The 13,214-nt window shown below is 45.2% G+C and overlaps 32 pseudogenes; all 32 read right to left on the bottom strand.

The window, feature by feature from the left end:
• Positions 1-100: 100 nt before the first annotated feature.
• LOC140083325 (5S ribosomal RNA) lies at positions 101-219 on the bottom strand (annotated as a pseudogene).
• A 262-nt stretch (positions 220-481) lies between these two features.
• LOC140083324 (5S ribosomal RNA) lies at positions 482-600 on the bottom strand (annotated as a pseudogene).
• Positions 601-859: 259 nt separating this feature from the next.
• On the bottom strand, positions 860-978 carry LOC140096701 (5S ribosomal RNA; annotated as a pseudogene).
• Positions 979-1,237: 259 nt separating this feature from the next.
• LOC140097280 (5S ribosomal RNA) lies at positions 1,238-1,356 on the bottom strand (annotated as a pseudogene).
• A 70-nt stretch (positions 1,357-1,426) lies between these two features.
• Positions 1,427-1,545, bottom strand: LOC140081735 (5S ribosomal RNA; annotated as a pseudogene).
• A 464-nt stretch (positions 1,546-2,009) lies between these two features.
• LOC140092489 (5S ribosomal RNA) lies at positions 2,010-2,128 on the bottom strand (annotated as a pseudogene).
• A 262-nt stretch (positions 2,129-2,390) lies between these two features.
• Positions 2,391-2,509, bottom strand: LOC140083323 (5S ribosomal RNA; annotated as a pseudogene).
• Positions 2,510-2,579: 70 nt separating this feature from the next.
• Positions 2,580-2,698, bottom strand: LOC140097241 (5S ribosomal RNA; annotated as a pseudogene).
• A 259-nt stretch (positions 2,699-2,957) lies between these two features.
• Positions 2,958-3,076, bottom strand: LOC140088299 (5S ribosomal RNA; annotated as a pseudogene).
• A 259-nt stretch (positions 3,077-3,335) lies between these two features.
• Positions 3,336-3,454, bottom strand: LOC140083133 (5S ribosomal RNA; annotated as a pseudogene).
• A 70-nt stretch (positions 3,455-3,524) lies between these two features.
• On the bottom strand, positions 3,525-3,646 carry LOC140098787 (5S ribosomal RNA; annotated as a pseudogene).
• Positions 3,647-3,716: 70 nt separating this feature from the next.
• LOC140093207 (5S ribosomal RNA) lies at positions 3,717-3,835 on the bottom strand (annotated as a pseudogene).
• Positions 3,836-4,475: 640 nt separating this feature from the next.
• LOC140083322 (5S ribosomal RNA) lies at positions 4,476-4,594 on the bottom strand (annotated as a pseudogene).
• Positions 4,595-5,102: 508 nt separating this feature from the next.
• Positions 5,103-5,221, bottom strand: LOC140083321 (5S ribosomal RNA; annotated as a pseudogene).
• Positions 5,222-5,483: 262 nt separating this feature from the next.
• Positions 5,484-5,602, bottom strand: LOC140083320 (5S ribosomal RNA; annotated as a pseudogene).
• Positions 5,603-5,672: 70 nt separating this feature from the next.
• LOC140086479 (5S ribosomal RNA) lies at positions 5,673-5,791 on the bottom strand (annotated as a pseudogene).
• A 448-nt stretch (positions 5,792-6,239) lies between these two features.
• LOC140092487 (5S ribosomal RNA) lies at positions 6,240-6,358 on the bottom strand (annotated as a pseudogene).
• An 829-nt stretch (positions 6,359-7,187) lies between these two features.
• LOC140086478 (5S ribosomal RNA) lies at positions 7,188-7,306 on the bottom strand (annotated as a pseudogene).
• Positions 7,307-7,565: 259 nt separating this feature from the next.
• Positions 7,566-7,684, bottom strand: LOC140096699 (5S ribosomal RNA; annotated as a pseudogene).
• Positions 7,685-7,754: 70 nt separating this feature from the next.
• On the bottom strand, positions 7,755-7,873 carry LOC140095936 (5S ribosomal RNA; annotated as a pseudogene).
• Positions 7,874-7,943: 70 nt separating this feature from the next.
• On the bottom strand, positions 7,944-8,062 carry LOC140097278 (5S ribosomal RNA; annotated as a pseudogene).
• A 70-nt stretch (positions 8,063-8,132) lies between these two features.
• LOC140081734 (5S ribosomal RNA) lies at positions 8,133-8,251 on the bottom strand (annotated as a pseudogene).
• A 464-nt stretch (positions 8,252-8,715) lies between these two features.
• On the bottom strand, positions 8,716-8,834 carry LOC140092486 (5S ribosomal RNA; annotated as a pseudogene).
• A 259-nt stretch (positions 8,835-9,093) lies between these two features.
• On the bottom strand, positions 9,094-9,212 carry LOC140097766 (5S ribosomal RNA; annotated as a pseudogene).
• A 259-nt stretch (positions 9,213-9,471) lies between these two features.
• LOC140088298 (5S ribosomal RNA) lies at positions 9,472-9,590 on the bottom strand (annotated as a pseudogene).
• A 70-nt stretch (positions 9,591-9,660) lies between these two features.
• On the bottom strand, positions 9,661-9,779 carry LOC140097038 (5S ribosomal RNA; annotated as a pseudogene).
• A 70-nt stretch (positions 9,780-9,849) lies between these two features.
• Positions 9,850-9,968, bottom strand: LOC140083132 (5S ribosomal RNA; annotated as a pseudogene).
• A 448-nt stretch (positions 9,969-10,416) lies between these two features.
• Positions 10,417-10,535, bottom strand: LOC140099165 (5S ribosomal RNA; annotated as a pseudogene).
• A 448-nt stretch (positions 10,536-10,983) lies between these two features.
• Positions 10,984-11,102, bottom strand: LOC140095063 (5S ribosomal RNA; annotated as a pseudogene).
• Positions 11,103-11,172: 70 nt separating this feature from the next.
• Positions 11,173-11,291, bottom strand: LOC140097003 (5S ribosomal RNA; annotated as a pseudogene).
• Positions 11,292-12,688: 1,397 nt separating this feature from the next.
• Positions 12,689-12,807, bottom strand: LOC140098199 (5S ribosomal RNA; annotated as a pseudogene).
• A 259-nt stretch (positions 12,808-13,066) lies between these two features.
• On the bottom strand, positions 13,067-13,185 carry LOC140094378 (5S ribosomal RNA; annotated as a pseudogene).
• Positions 13,186-13,214: the final 29 nt, after the last annotated feature.

The following is a 13,214-nucleotide window of genomic DNA, read 5'->3' as shown; positions in this document are numbered from 1 at the left end:
CACATTAAGCTTAGTAGAATGGCCGTTGACAGCAGCTGTTCAATTTGAACCTTCTTTTACTATCTCATAGAGAAACTAACACAATTTTCAGGTTCAAAAATGTCAACAGAACTTGGGATTCCCAGCCAGTCTCCCATGCTGGTACTTGCCAAGCCTTAAGCTGCATTGCTGCTGCGATCTGACGAGAGCAGGCACATTCAGCTTAGAATGGCCGTTGACAGCAGCTGTTCAATTTGAACCTTCTTTTACTATCTCATAGAGAAACTAACACAATTTTCAGGTTCAAAAAGGTCAACGGAACTTGGGATTCCCAGCCAGTCTCCCATGCTGGTACTTGCCAAGCCTTAAGCTGCATTGCTGCTGCGATCTGACGAGAGCAGGCACATTAAGCTTAGTAGATTGGCCGTTGACAGCAGCTGTTCAATTTGAACCTTCTTTTACTATCTCATAGAGAAACTAACACACTTTTCAGGTTCAAAAATGTCAACAGAACTTGGGATTCCCAGCCAGTCTCCCATGCTGGTACTTGCCAAGCCTTAAGCTGCATTGCTGCTGCGATCTGACGAGAGCAGGCACATTCAGCTTAGAATGGCCGTTGACAGCAGCTGTTCAATTTGAACCTTCTTTTACTATCTCATAGAGAAACTAACACAATTTTCAGGTTCAAAAAGGTCAACAGAACTTGGGATTCCCAGCCAGTCTCCCATGCTGGTACTTGCCAAGCCTTAAGCTGCATCGCTGCTGCGAACTGACAAGAGCACGCACATTCAGCTTAGAATGGCCGTTGACAGCAGCTGTTCAATTTGAACCTTCTTTTACTATCTCATAGAGAAACTAACACAATTTTCAGGTTCAAAAAGGTCAACGGAACTTGGGATTTGCAGCCAGTCTCCCATGCTGGTACTTGCCAAGCCTTAAGCTGCATTGCTGCTGCGATCTGACGAGAGCAGGCACATTCAGCTTAGAATGGCCGTTGACAGCAGCAGTTCAATTTGAACCTTCTTTTACTATCTCATAGAGAAACTAACACAATTTTCAGGTTCAAAAAGGTCAACGGAACTTGGGATTCCCAGCCAGTCTCCCATGCTGGTACTTGCCAAGCCTTAAGCTGCATCGCTGCTGCTATCTGACAAGAGCACGCACATTCAGCTTAGAATGGCCGTTGACAGCAGTTGTTCAATTTGAACCTTCTTTTACTATCTCATAGAGAAACTAACACAATTTTCAGGTTCAAAAAGGTCAACAGAACTTGGGATTCCCAGCCAGTCTCCCATGCTGGTACTTGCCAAGCCTTAAGCTGCATTGCTGCTGCGATCTGACGAGAGGAGGCACATTCAGCTTAGAATGGCCGTTGACAGCAGCTGTTCAATTTGAACCTTCTTTTACTATCTCATAGAGAAACTAACACAATTTTCAGGTTCAAAAAGGTCAACGGAACTTGGGATTCCCAGCCAGTCTCCCATGCTGGTACTTGCCAAGCCTTAAGCTGCATTGCTGCTGCGATCTGACGAGAGCAGGCATGTTCAGCTTAGAATGGCCGTTGACAGCAGCTGTTCAATTTGAACCTTCTTTTACTATCTCATAGAGAAACTAACACAATTTTCAGGTTCAAAAAGGTCAACAGAACTTGGGATTGCCAGCCAGTCTCCCATGCTGGTAGTTGCCAAGCCTTAAGCTGCATCGCTGCTGCGATCTGACAAGAGCCCGCACATTCAGCTTAGAATGGCCATTGACAGCAGCTGTTCAATTTGAACCTTCTTTTACTATCTCATAGAGAAACTAACACAATTTTCAGGTTCAAAAAGGTCAACGGAAGTTGGGATTCGCAGCCAGTCTCCCATGCTGGTACTTGCCAAGCCTTAAGCTGCATCGCTGCATCGCTGCATCGCTGCTGCGATCTGACAAGAGCACGCACATTCAGCTTAGAAAGGCTGTTGACAGCAACTGTTCAATTTGAACCTTCTTTTACTATCTCATAGAGAAACTAACACAATTTTCAGGTTCAAAAAGGTCAAAGGAACTTGGGATTCCCAGCCAGTCTCCCATGCTGGTACTTGCCAAGCCTTAAGCTGCATTGCTGCTGCGATCTGACGAGAGCAGGCACATTCAGCTTAGAATGGCCGTTGACAGCAGCTGTTCAATTTGAACCTTCTTTTACTATCTCATAGAGAAACTAACACAATTTTCAGGTTCAAAAATGTCAACAGAACTTGGGATTCCCAGCCAGTCTCCCATGCTGGTACTTGCCAAGCCTTAAGCTGCATTGCTGCTGCGATCTGACGAGAGCAGGCACATTAAGCTTAGTAGAATGGCCGTTGACAGCAGCTGTTCAATTTGAACCTTCTTTTACTATCTCATAGAGAAACTAACACAATTTTCAGGTTCAAAAATGTCAACAGAACTTGGGATTCCCAGCCAGTCTCCCATGCTGGTACTTGCCAAGCCTTAAGCTGCATTGCTGCTGCGATCTGACGAGAGCAGGCACATTCAGCTTAGAATGGCCGTTGACAGCAGCTGTTCAATTTGAACCTTCTTTTACTATCTCATAGAGAAACTAACACAATTTTCAGGTTCAAAAAGGTCAACAGAACTTGGGATTCCCAGCCAGTCTCCCATGCTGGTACTTGCCAAGCCTTAAGCTGCATCGCTGCTGCGATCTGACAAGAGCACGCACATTCAGCTTAGAATGGCCGTTGACAGCAGCTGTTCAATTTGAACCTTCTTTTACTATCTCATAGAGAAACTAACACAATTTTCAGGTTCAAAAAGGGCAACGGAACTTGGGATTGCCAGCCAGTCTCCCATGCTGGTACTTGCCAAGCCTTAAGCTGCATTGCTGCAGTTATCTGACGAGAGCAGGCACATTCAGCTTAGAATGGCCGTTGACAGCAGCTGTTCAATTTGAACCTTCTTTTACTATCTCATAGAGAAACTAACACAATTTTCAGGTTCAAAAAGGTCAACGGAACTTGGGATTCGCAGCCAGTCTCCCATGCTGGTACTTGCCAAGCCTTAAGCTGCATTGCTGCTGCGATCTGACGAGAGCAGGCACATTCAGCTTAGAATGGCCGTTGACAGCAGCTGTTCAATTTGAACCTTCTTTTACTATCTCATAGAGAAACTAACACAATTTTCAGGTTCAAAAAGGTCAACAGAACTTGGGATTTCCAGACAGTCACTCATGCTGGTACTTGCCAAGCCTTAAGCTGCATTGCTGCTGCGATCTGAGGAGAGCAGGCACATTCAGCTTAGAATGGCCGTTGAAAGCAGCTGTTCAATTTGAACCTTCTTTTACTATCTCATAGAGAAACTAACACAATTTTCAGGTTCAAAAAGGTCAACGGAACTTGGGATTCCCAGCCAGTCTCCCATGCTGGTACTTGCCAAGCCTTAAGCTGCATTGCTGCTGCGATCTGACGAGAACAGGCACATTCAGCTTAGAATGGCCGTTGACAGCAGCTGTTCAATTTGAACCTTCTTTTACTATCTCATAGAGAAACTAACATAATTTTCAGGTTCAAAAAGGTCAACAGAACTTGGGATTCCCAGCCAGTCTCCCATGCTGGTACTTGCCAAGCCTTAAGCTGCATTGCTGCTGCGATCTGACGAGAGCAGGCACATTAAGCTTAGTAGAATGGCCGTTGACAGCAGCTGTTCAATTTGAACCTTCTTTTACTATCTCATAGAGAAACTAACACAATTTTCAGGTTCAAAAATGTCAACAGAACTTGGGATTCCCAGCCAGTCTCCCATGCTGGTACTTGCCAAGCCTTAAGCTGCATTGCTGCTGCGAGCTGACGAGAGCAGGCACATTCAGCTTAGAATGGCCGTTGACAGCAGCTGTTCAATTTGAACCTTCTTTTACTATCTCATAGAGAAACTAACACAATTTTCAGGTTCAAAAAGGTAAACAGAACTTGGGATTCCCAGCCAGTCTCCCATGCTGGTACTTGCCAAGCCTTAAGCTGCATCGCTGCTGCGATCTGACAAGAGCACGCACATTCAGCTTAGAATGGCCGTTGACAGCAGCTGTTCAATTTGAACCTTCTTTTACTATCTCATAGAGAAACTAACACAATTTTCAGGTTCAAAAAGGGCAACGGAACTTGGGATTGCCAGCCAGTCTCCCATGCTGGTACTTGCCAAGCCTTAAGCTGCATTGCTGCAGTTATCTGACGAGAGCAGGCACATTCAGCTTAGAATGGCCGTTGACAGCAGCTGTTCAATTTGAACCTTCTTTTACTATCTCATAGAGAAACTAACACAATTTTCAGGTTCAAAAAGGTCAACAGAACTTGGGATTCCCAGCCAGTCTCCCATGCTGGTACTTGCCAAGCCTTAAGCTGCATTGCTGCTGCGATCTGACGAGAGCGGGCACATTAAGCTTAGTAGAATGGCCGTTGACAGCAGCTGTTCAATTTGAACCTTCTTTTACTATCTCATAGAGAAACTAACACAATTTTCAGGTTCAAAAATGTCAACAGAACTTGGGATTCCCAGCCAGTCTCCCATGCTGGTACTTGCCAAGCCTTAAGCTGCATTGCTGCTGCGATCTGACGAGAGCAGGCACATTCAGCTTAGAATGGCCGTTGACAGCAGCTGTTCAATTTGAACCTTCTTTTACTATCTCATAGAGAAACTAACACAATTTTCAGGTTCAAAAAGGTCAACGGAACTTGGGATTCCCAGCCAGTCTCCCATGCTGGTACTTGCCAAGCCTTAAGCTGCATTGCTGCTGCGATCTGACGAGAGCAGGCACATTAAGCTTAGTAGATTGGCCGTTGACAGCAGCTGTTCAATTTGAACCTTCTTTTACTATCTCATAGAGAAACTAACACAATTTTCAGGTTCAAAAATGTCAACAGAACTTGGGATTCCCAGCCAGTCTCCCATGCTGGTACTTGCCAAGCCTTAAGCTGCATTGCTGCTGCGATCTGACGAGAGCATGCTGGTACTTGCCAAGCCTTAAGCTGCATTGCTGCTGCGATCTGACGAGAGCGGGCACATTAAGCTTAGTAGAATGGCCGTTGACAGCAGCTGTTCAATTTGAACCTTCTTTTACTATCTCATAGAGAAACTAACACAATTTTCAGGTTCAAAAATGTCAACAGAACTTGGGATTCCCAGCCAGTCTCCCATGCTGGTACTTGCCAAGCCTTAAGCTGCATTGCTGCTGCGATCTGACGAGAGCAGGCACATTCAGCTTAGAATGGCCGTTGACAGCAGCTGTTCAATTTGAACCTTCTTTTACTATCTCATAGAGAAACTAACACAATTTTCAGGTTCAAAAAGGTCAACGGAACTTGGGATTCCCAGCCAGTCTCCCATGCTGGTACTTGCCAAGCCTTAAGCTGCATTGCTGCTGCGATCTGACGAGAGCAGGCACATTAAGCTTAGTAAATTGGCCGTTGACAGCAGCTGTTCAATTTGAACCTTCTTTTACTATCTCATAGAGAAACTAACACAATTTTCAGGTTCAAAAATGTCAACAGAACTTGGGATTCCCAGCCAGTCTCCCATGCTGGTACTTGCCAAGCCTTAAGCTGCATTGCTGCTGCGATCTGACGAGAGCAGGCACATTCAGCTTAGAATGGCCGTTGACAGCAGCTGTTCAATTTGAACCTTCTTTTACTATCTCATAGAGAAACTAACACAATTTTCAGGTTCAAAAAGGTCAACAGAACTTGGGATTCCCAGCTAGTCTCCCATGCTGGTACTTGCCAAGCCTTAAGCTGCATTGCTGCTGCGATCTGACGAGAGCAGGCACATTCAGCTTAGAACGGCCGTTGACAGCAGCTGTTCAATTTGAACCTTCTTTTACTATCTCATAGAGAAACTAACACAATTTTCAGGTTCAAAAAGGTCAACAGAACTTGGGATTCCCAGCCAGTCTCCCATGCTGGTACTTGCCAAGCCTTAAGCTGCATCGCTGCTGCGAACTGACAAGAGCACGCACATTCAGCTTAGAATGGCCGTTGACAGCAGCTGTTCAATTTGAACCTTCTTTTACTATCTCATAGAGAAACTAACACAATTTTCAGGTTCAAAAAGGTCAACGGAACTTGGGATTTGCAGCCAGTCTCCCATGCTGGTACTTGCCAAGCCTTAAGCTGCATCGCTGCTGCGATCTGACAAGAGCACGCACATTCAGCTTAGAAAGGCTGTTGACAGCAACTGTTCAATTTGAACCTTCTTTTACTATCTCATAGAGAAACTAACACAATTTTCAGGTTCAAAAAGGTCAAAGGAACTTGGGATTCCCAGCCAGTCTCCCATGCTGGTACTTGCCAAGCCTTAAGCTGCATTGCTGCTGCGATCTGACGAGAGCAGGCACATTCAGCTTAGAATGGCCGTTGACAGCAGCTGTTCAATTTGAACCTTCTTTTACTATCTCATAGAGAAACTAACACAATTTTCAGGTTCAAAAAGGTAAACAGAACTTGGGATTCCCAGCCAGTCTCCCATGCTGGTACTTGCCAAGCCTTAAGCTGCATCGCTGCTGCGATCTGACAAGAGCACGCACATTCAGCTTAGAATGGCCGTTGACAGCAGCTGTTCAATTTGAACCTTCTTTTACTATCTCATAGAGAAACTAACACAATTTTCAGGTTCAAAAAGGGCAACGGAACTTGGGATTGCCAGCCAGTCTCCCATGCTGGTACTTGCCAAGCCTTAAGCTGCATTGCTGCAGTTATCTGACGAGAGCAGGCACATTCAGCTTAGAATGGCCGTTGACAGCAGCTGTTCAATTTGAACCTTCTTTTACTATCTCATAGAGAAACTAACACAATTTTCAGGTTCAAAAATGTCAACAGAACTTGGGATTCCCAGCCAGTCTCCCATGCTGGTACTTGCCAAGCCTTAAGCTGCATTGCTGCTGCGATCTGACGAGAGCAGGCACATTAAGCTTAGTAGATTGGCCGTTGACAGCAGCTGTTCAATTTGAACCTTCTTTTACTATCTCATAGAGAAACTAACACAATTTTCAGGTTCAAAAATGTCAACAGAACTTGGGATTCCCAGCCAGTCTCCCATGCTGGTACTTGCCAAGCCTTAAGCTGCATTGCTGCTGCGATCTGACGAGAGCAGGCACATTCAGCTTAGAATGGCCGTTGACAGCAGCTGTTCAATTTGAACCTTCTTTTACTATCTCATAGAGAAACTAACACAATTTTCAGGTTCAAAAAGGTCAACAGAACTTGGGATTCCCAGCTAGTCTCCCATGCTGGTACTTGCCAAGCCTTAAGCTGCATTGCTGCTGCGATCTGACGAGAGCAGGCACATTCAGCTTAGAACGGCCGTTGACAGCAGCTGTTCAATTTGAACCTTCTTTTACTATCTCATAGAGAAACTAACACAATTTTCAGGTTCAAAAAGGTCAACAGAACTTGGGATTCCCAGCCAGTCTCCCATGCTGGTACTTGCCAAGCCTTAAGCTGCATCGCTGCTGCGAACTGACAAGAGCACGCACATTCAGCTTAGAATGGCCGTTGACAGCAGCTGTTCAATTTGAACCTTCTTTTACTATCTCATAGAGAAACTAACACAATTTTCAGGTTCAAAAAGGTCAACGGAACTTGGGATTTGCAGCCAGTCTCCCATGCTGGTACTTGCCAAGCCTTAAGCTGCATTGCTGCTGCGATCTGACGAGAGCAGGCACATTCAGCTTAGAATGGCCGTTGACAGCAGCAGTTCAATTTGAACCTTCTTTTACTATCTCATAGAGAAACTAACACAATTTTCAGGTTCAAAAAGGTCAACGGAACTTGGGATTCCCAGCCAGTCTCCCATGCTGGTACTTGCCAAGCCTTAAGCTGCATCGCTGCTGCGATCTGACAAGAGCACGCACATTCAGCTTAGAATGGCCGTTGACAGCAGTTGTTCAATTTGAACCTTCTTTTACTATCTCATAGAGAAACTAACACAATTTTCAGGTTCAAAAAGGTCAACAGAACTTGGGATTCCCAGCCAGTCTCCCATGCTGGTACTTGCCAAGCCTTAAGCTGCATTGCTGCTGCGATCTGACGAGAGGAGGCACATTCAGCTTAGAATGGCCGTTGACAGCAGCTGTTCAATTTGAACCTTCTTTTACTATCTCATAGAGAAACTAACACAATTTTCAGGTTCAAAAAGGTCAACGGAACTTGGGATTCCCAGCCAGTCTCCCATGCTGGTACTTGCCAAGCCTTAAGCTGCATTGCTGCTGCGATCTGACGAGAGCAGGCATGTTCAGCTTAGAATGGCCGTTGACAGCAGCTGTTCAATTTGAACCTTCTTTTACTATCTCATAGAGAAACTAACACAATTTTCAGGTTCAAAAAGGTCAACAGAACTTGGGATTGCCAGCCAGTCTCCCATGCTGGTAGTTGCCAAGCCTTAAGCTGCATCGCTGCTGCGATCTGACAAGAGCCCGCACATTCAGCTTAGAATGGCCATTGACAGCAGCTGTTCAATTTGAACCTTCTTTTACTATCTCATAGAGAAACTAACACAATTTTCAGGTTCAAAAAGGTCAACGGAAGTTGGGATTCGCAGCCAGTCTCCCATGCTGGTACTTGCCAAGCCTTAAGCTGCATCGCTGCATCGCTGCATCGCTGCTGCGATCTGACAAGAGCACGCACATTCAGCTTAGAAAGGCTGTTGACAGCAACTGTTCAATTTGAACCTTCTTTTACTATCTCATAGAGAAACTAACACAATTTTCAGGTTCAAAAAGGTCAAAGGAACTTGGGATTCCCAGCCAGTCTCCCATGCTGGTACTTGCCAAGCCTTAAGCTGCATTGCTGCTGCGATCTGACGAGAGCAGGCACATTCAGCTTAGAATGGCCGTTGACAGCAGCTGTTCAATTTGAACCTTCTTTTACTATCTCATAGAGAAACTAACACAATTTTCAGGTTCAAAAATGTCAACAGAACTTGGGATTCCCAGCCAGTCTCCCATGCTGGTACTTGCCAAGCCTTAAGCTGCATTGCTGCTGCGATCTGACGAGAGCAGGCACATTCAGCTTAGAATGGCCGTTGACAGCAGCTGTTCAATTTGAACCTTCTTTTACTATCTCATAGAGAAACTAACACAATTTTCAGGTTCAAAAAGGTCAACAGAACTTGGGATTCCCAGCCAGTCTCCCATGCTGGTACTTGCCAAGCCTTAAGCTGCATTGCTGCTGCGATCTGACAAGAGCACGCACATTCAGCTTAGAATGGCCGTTGACAGCAGCTGTTCAATTTGAACCTTCTTTTACTATCTCATAGAGAAACTAACACAATTTTCAGGTTCAAAAAGGGCAACGGAACTTGGGATTGCCAGCCAGTCTCCCATGCTGGTACTTGCCAAGCCTTAAGCTGCATTGCTGCAGTTATCTGACGAGAGCAGGCACATTCAGCTTAGAATGGCCGTTGACAGCAGCTGTTCAATTTGAACCTTCTTTTACTATCTCATAGAGAAACTAACACAATTTTCAGGTTCAAAAAGGTCAACGGAACTTGGGATTCGCAGCCAGTCTCCCATGCTGGTACTTGCCAAGCCTTAAGCTGCATTGCTGCTGCGATCTGACGAGAGCAGGCACATTCAGCTTAGAATGGCCGTTGACAGCAGCTGTTCAATTTGAACCTTCTTTTACTATCTCATAGAGAAACTAACACAATTTTCAGGTTCAAAAAGGTCAACAGAACTTGGGATTTCCAGACAGTCTCCCATGCTGGTACTTGCCAAGCCTTAAGCTGCATTGCTGCTGCGATCTGAGGAGAGCAGGCACATTCAGCTTAGAATGGCCGTTGAAAGCAGCTGTTCAATTTGAACCTTCTTTTACTATCTCATAGAGAAACTAACACAATTTTCAGGTTCAAAAAGGTCAACGGAACTTGGGATTCCCAGCCAGTCTCCCATGCTGGTACTTGCCAAGCCTTAAGCTGCATTGCTGCTGCGATCTGACGAGAACAGGCACATTCAGCTTAGAATGGCCGTTGACAGCAGCTGTTCAATTTGAACCTTCTTTTACTATCTCATAGAGAAACTAACATAATTTTCAGGTTCAAAAAGGTCAACAGAACTTGGGATTCCCAGCCAGTCTCCCATGCTGGTACTTGCCAAGCCTTAAGCTGCAACGCTGCTGCGATCTGACAAGAGCACACACATTCAGCTTAGAATGGCCGTTGACAGCAGCTGTTCAATTTGAACCTTCTTTTACTATCTCATAGAGAAACTAACACAATTTTCAGGTTCAAAAAGGTCAACGGAACTTGGGATTCGCAGCCAGTCTCCCATGCTGGTACTTACCCATCCTTAAGCTGCATCGCTGCTGCGATCCGACAAGCGCACGCGCATTCAGCTTAGAATGGCTGTTGACAGCAGCTGTTCATTTTGAACCTTCTTTTACTATCTCATAGAGAAACTAACACAATTTTCAGGTTCAAAAAGGTCAACGGAACTTGGGATTCCCAGCCAGTCTCCCATGCTGGTACTTGCCAAGCCTTAAGCTGCATTGCTGCTGCGATCTGACGAGAGCAGGCACATTCAGCTTAGAATGGCCGTTGACAGCAGCTGCCTAATTTCTACTTTCTTTTACTATCTCATAGAGAAACTAACACAATTTTCAGGTTCAAAAAGGTCAACAGAACTTGGGATTCCCAGCCAGTCTCCCATGCTGGTACTTGCCAAGCCTTAAGCTGCAACACTGCTGCGATCTGACAAGAGCATGCACATTCAGCTTAGAATGGCCGTTGACAGCAGCTGTTCAATTTGAACCTTCTTTTACTATCTCATAGAGAAACTAACACAATTTTAAGGTTCAAAAAGGTCAACAGAACTTGGGATTCCCAGCCAGTCTCCCATGCTGGTACTTGCCAAGCCTTAAGCTGCATTGCTGCTGCGATCTGACCAGAGCAGGCACATTCAGCTTAGAATGGTTGTTGACAGCAGCTGTTCAATTTGAACCTTCTTTTACTATCTCATAGAGAAACTAACACAATTTTCAGGTTCAAAAAGGTCAACGGAACTTGGGATTCCCAGCTAGTCTCCCATGCTGGAACTTGACAAGCCTTAAGCTGCATTGCTGCTGCGATCTGACGAGAGCAGGCACATTCAGCTTAGAATGGCCGTTGACAGCAGCTGTTCAATTTGAACCTTCTTTTACTATCTCATAGAGAAACTAACACAATTTTCAGGTTCAAAAAGGTCAACGGAACTTGGGATTCGCAGCCAGTCTCCCATGCTGGTACTTGCCAAGCCTTAAGCTGCATTGCTGCTGCGATCTGACAAGAGCAGGCACATTCAGCTTAGAATGGCCGTTGACAGCAGCTGCCTAATTTCTACTTTCTTTTACTATCTCATAGAGAAACTAACACAATTTTCAGGTTCAAAAAGGTCAACAGAACTTGGGATTCCCAGCCAGTCTCCCATGCTGGTACTTGCCAAGCCTTAAGCTGCAACGCTGCTGCGATCTGACAAGAGCATGCACATTCAGCTTAGAATGGCCGTTGACAGCAGCTGTTCAATTTGAACCTTCTTTTACTATCTCATAGAGAAACTAACACAATTTTAAGGTTAAAAAAAGGTCAACGGAACTTATGATTCCCAGCCAGTCTCCCATGCTGGTACTTGCCAAGCCTTAAGCTGCATTGCTGCTGCGATCTGACGAGAGCATGCACATTCAGCTTAGAATGGCAGTTGACAGCAACTGTTCATTTTGAACCTTCTTTTACTATCTCATAGAGAAACTAACACAATTTTCAGGTTCAAAAATGTCAACGGAACTTGGGATTCCCAGCCAGTCTCCCATGCTGGTACTTGCCAAGGCTTAAGCTGCATTGCTGCTGCGATCTGACGAGAGCAGGCACATTCAGCTTAGAATGGCCGTTGACAGCAACTGTTCAATTTGAACCTTCTTTTACTATCTCATAGAGAAACTAACACAATTTTCAGGTTCAAAAAGGTCAACAGAACTTGGGATTCCCAGCCAGTCTCCCATGCTGGTACTTGCCAAGCCTTAAGCTGCATCGCTGCTGCGATCTGACAAGAGCCCGCACATTCAGCTTAGAATGGCCGTTGACAGCAGCTGTTCAATTTGAACCTTCTTTTACTATCTCATAGAGAAACTAACACAATTTTCAGGTTCAAAAAGGTCAACGGAACTTGGGATTTGCAGCCAGTCTCCCATGCTGGTACTTGCCAAGCCTTAAGCTGCATCGCTGCTGCGATCTGACAAGAGCACCCACATTCAGCTTAGAAAGGCCGTTGACAGCAGCTGTTCAATTTGAACCTTCTTTTACTATCTCATAGAGAAACTAACACAATTTTCAGGTTCAAAAAGGTCAACGGAAGTTGGGATTCGCAGCCAGTCTCCCATGCTGGTACTTGCCAAGCCTTAAGCTGCATTGCTGCTGCGATCTGACGAGAGCAGGCACATTAAGCTTAGTAGAATGGCCGTTGACAGCAGCTGTTCAATTTGAACCTTCTTTTACTATCTCATAGAGAAACTAACACAATTTTCAGGTTCAAAAATGTCAACAGAACTTGGGATTCCCAGCCAGTCTCCCATGCTGGTACTTGCCAAGCCTTAAGCTGCATTGCTGCTGCGATCTGACCAGAGCAGGCACATTCAGCTTAGAATGGTTGTTGACAGCAGCTGTTCAATTTGAACCTTCTTTTACTATCTCATAGAGAAACTAACACAATTTTCAGGTTCAAAAAGGTCAACGGAACTTCGGATTCCCAGCTAGTCTCCCATGCTGGAACTTGCCAAGCCTTAAGCTGCATTGCTGCTGCGATCTGACGAGAGCAGGCACATTCAGCTTAGAATGGCCGTTGACAGCAGCTGTTCAATTTGAACCTTCTTTTACTATCTCATAGAGAAACTAACAAAATTTTCAGGTTCAAAAAGGTCAACAGAACTTGGGATTCCCAGCCAGTCTCCCATGCTGGTACTTGCCAAGCCTTAAGCTGCATCGCTGCTGCGATCTGACAAGAGCACACACATTCAGCTTAGAATGGCCGTTGACAGCAGCTGTTCAATTTGAACCTTCTTTTACTATCTCATAGAGAAACTAACACAATTTTCAGGTTCAAAAAGGTCAACGGAACTTGGGATTGCCAGCCAGTCTCCCATGCTGGTACTTGCCAAGCCTTAAGCTGCATTGCTGCTGCGATCTGACGAGAGCAGGCACATTCAGCTTAGAATGGCCGTTGACAGCAGCTGTTCAATTTGAACCTTCTTTTA

The sequence above is a fragment of the Engystomops pustulosus genome, chromosome 9 (assembly GCF_040894005.1).
Source record: "Engystomops pustulosus chromosome 9, aEngPut4.maternal, whole genome shotgun sequence".
Classification (NCBI taxonomy): domain Eukaryota; kingdom Metazoa; phylum Chordata; class Amphibia; order Anura; family Leptodactylidae; genus Engystomops; species Engystomops pustulosus.
The sequence above is the reverse complement of the archived record's forward strand: the minus strand, read 5'-3'. Positions and strand labels throughout refer to the sequence as shown.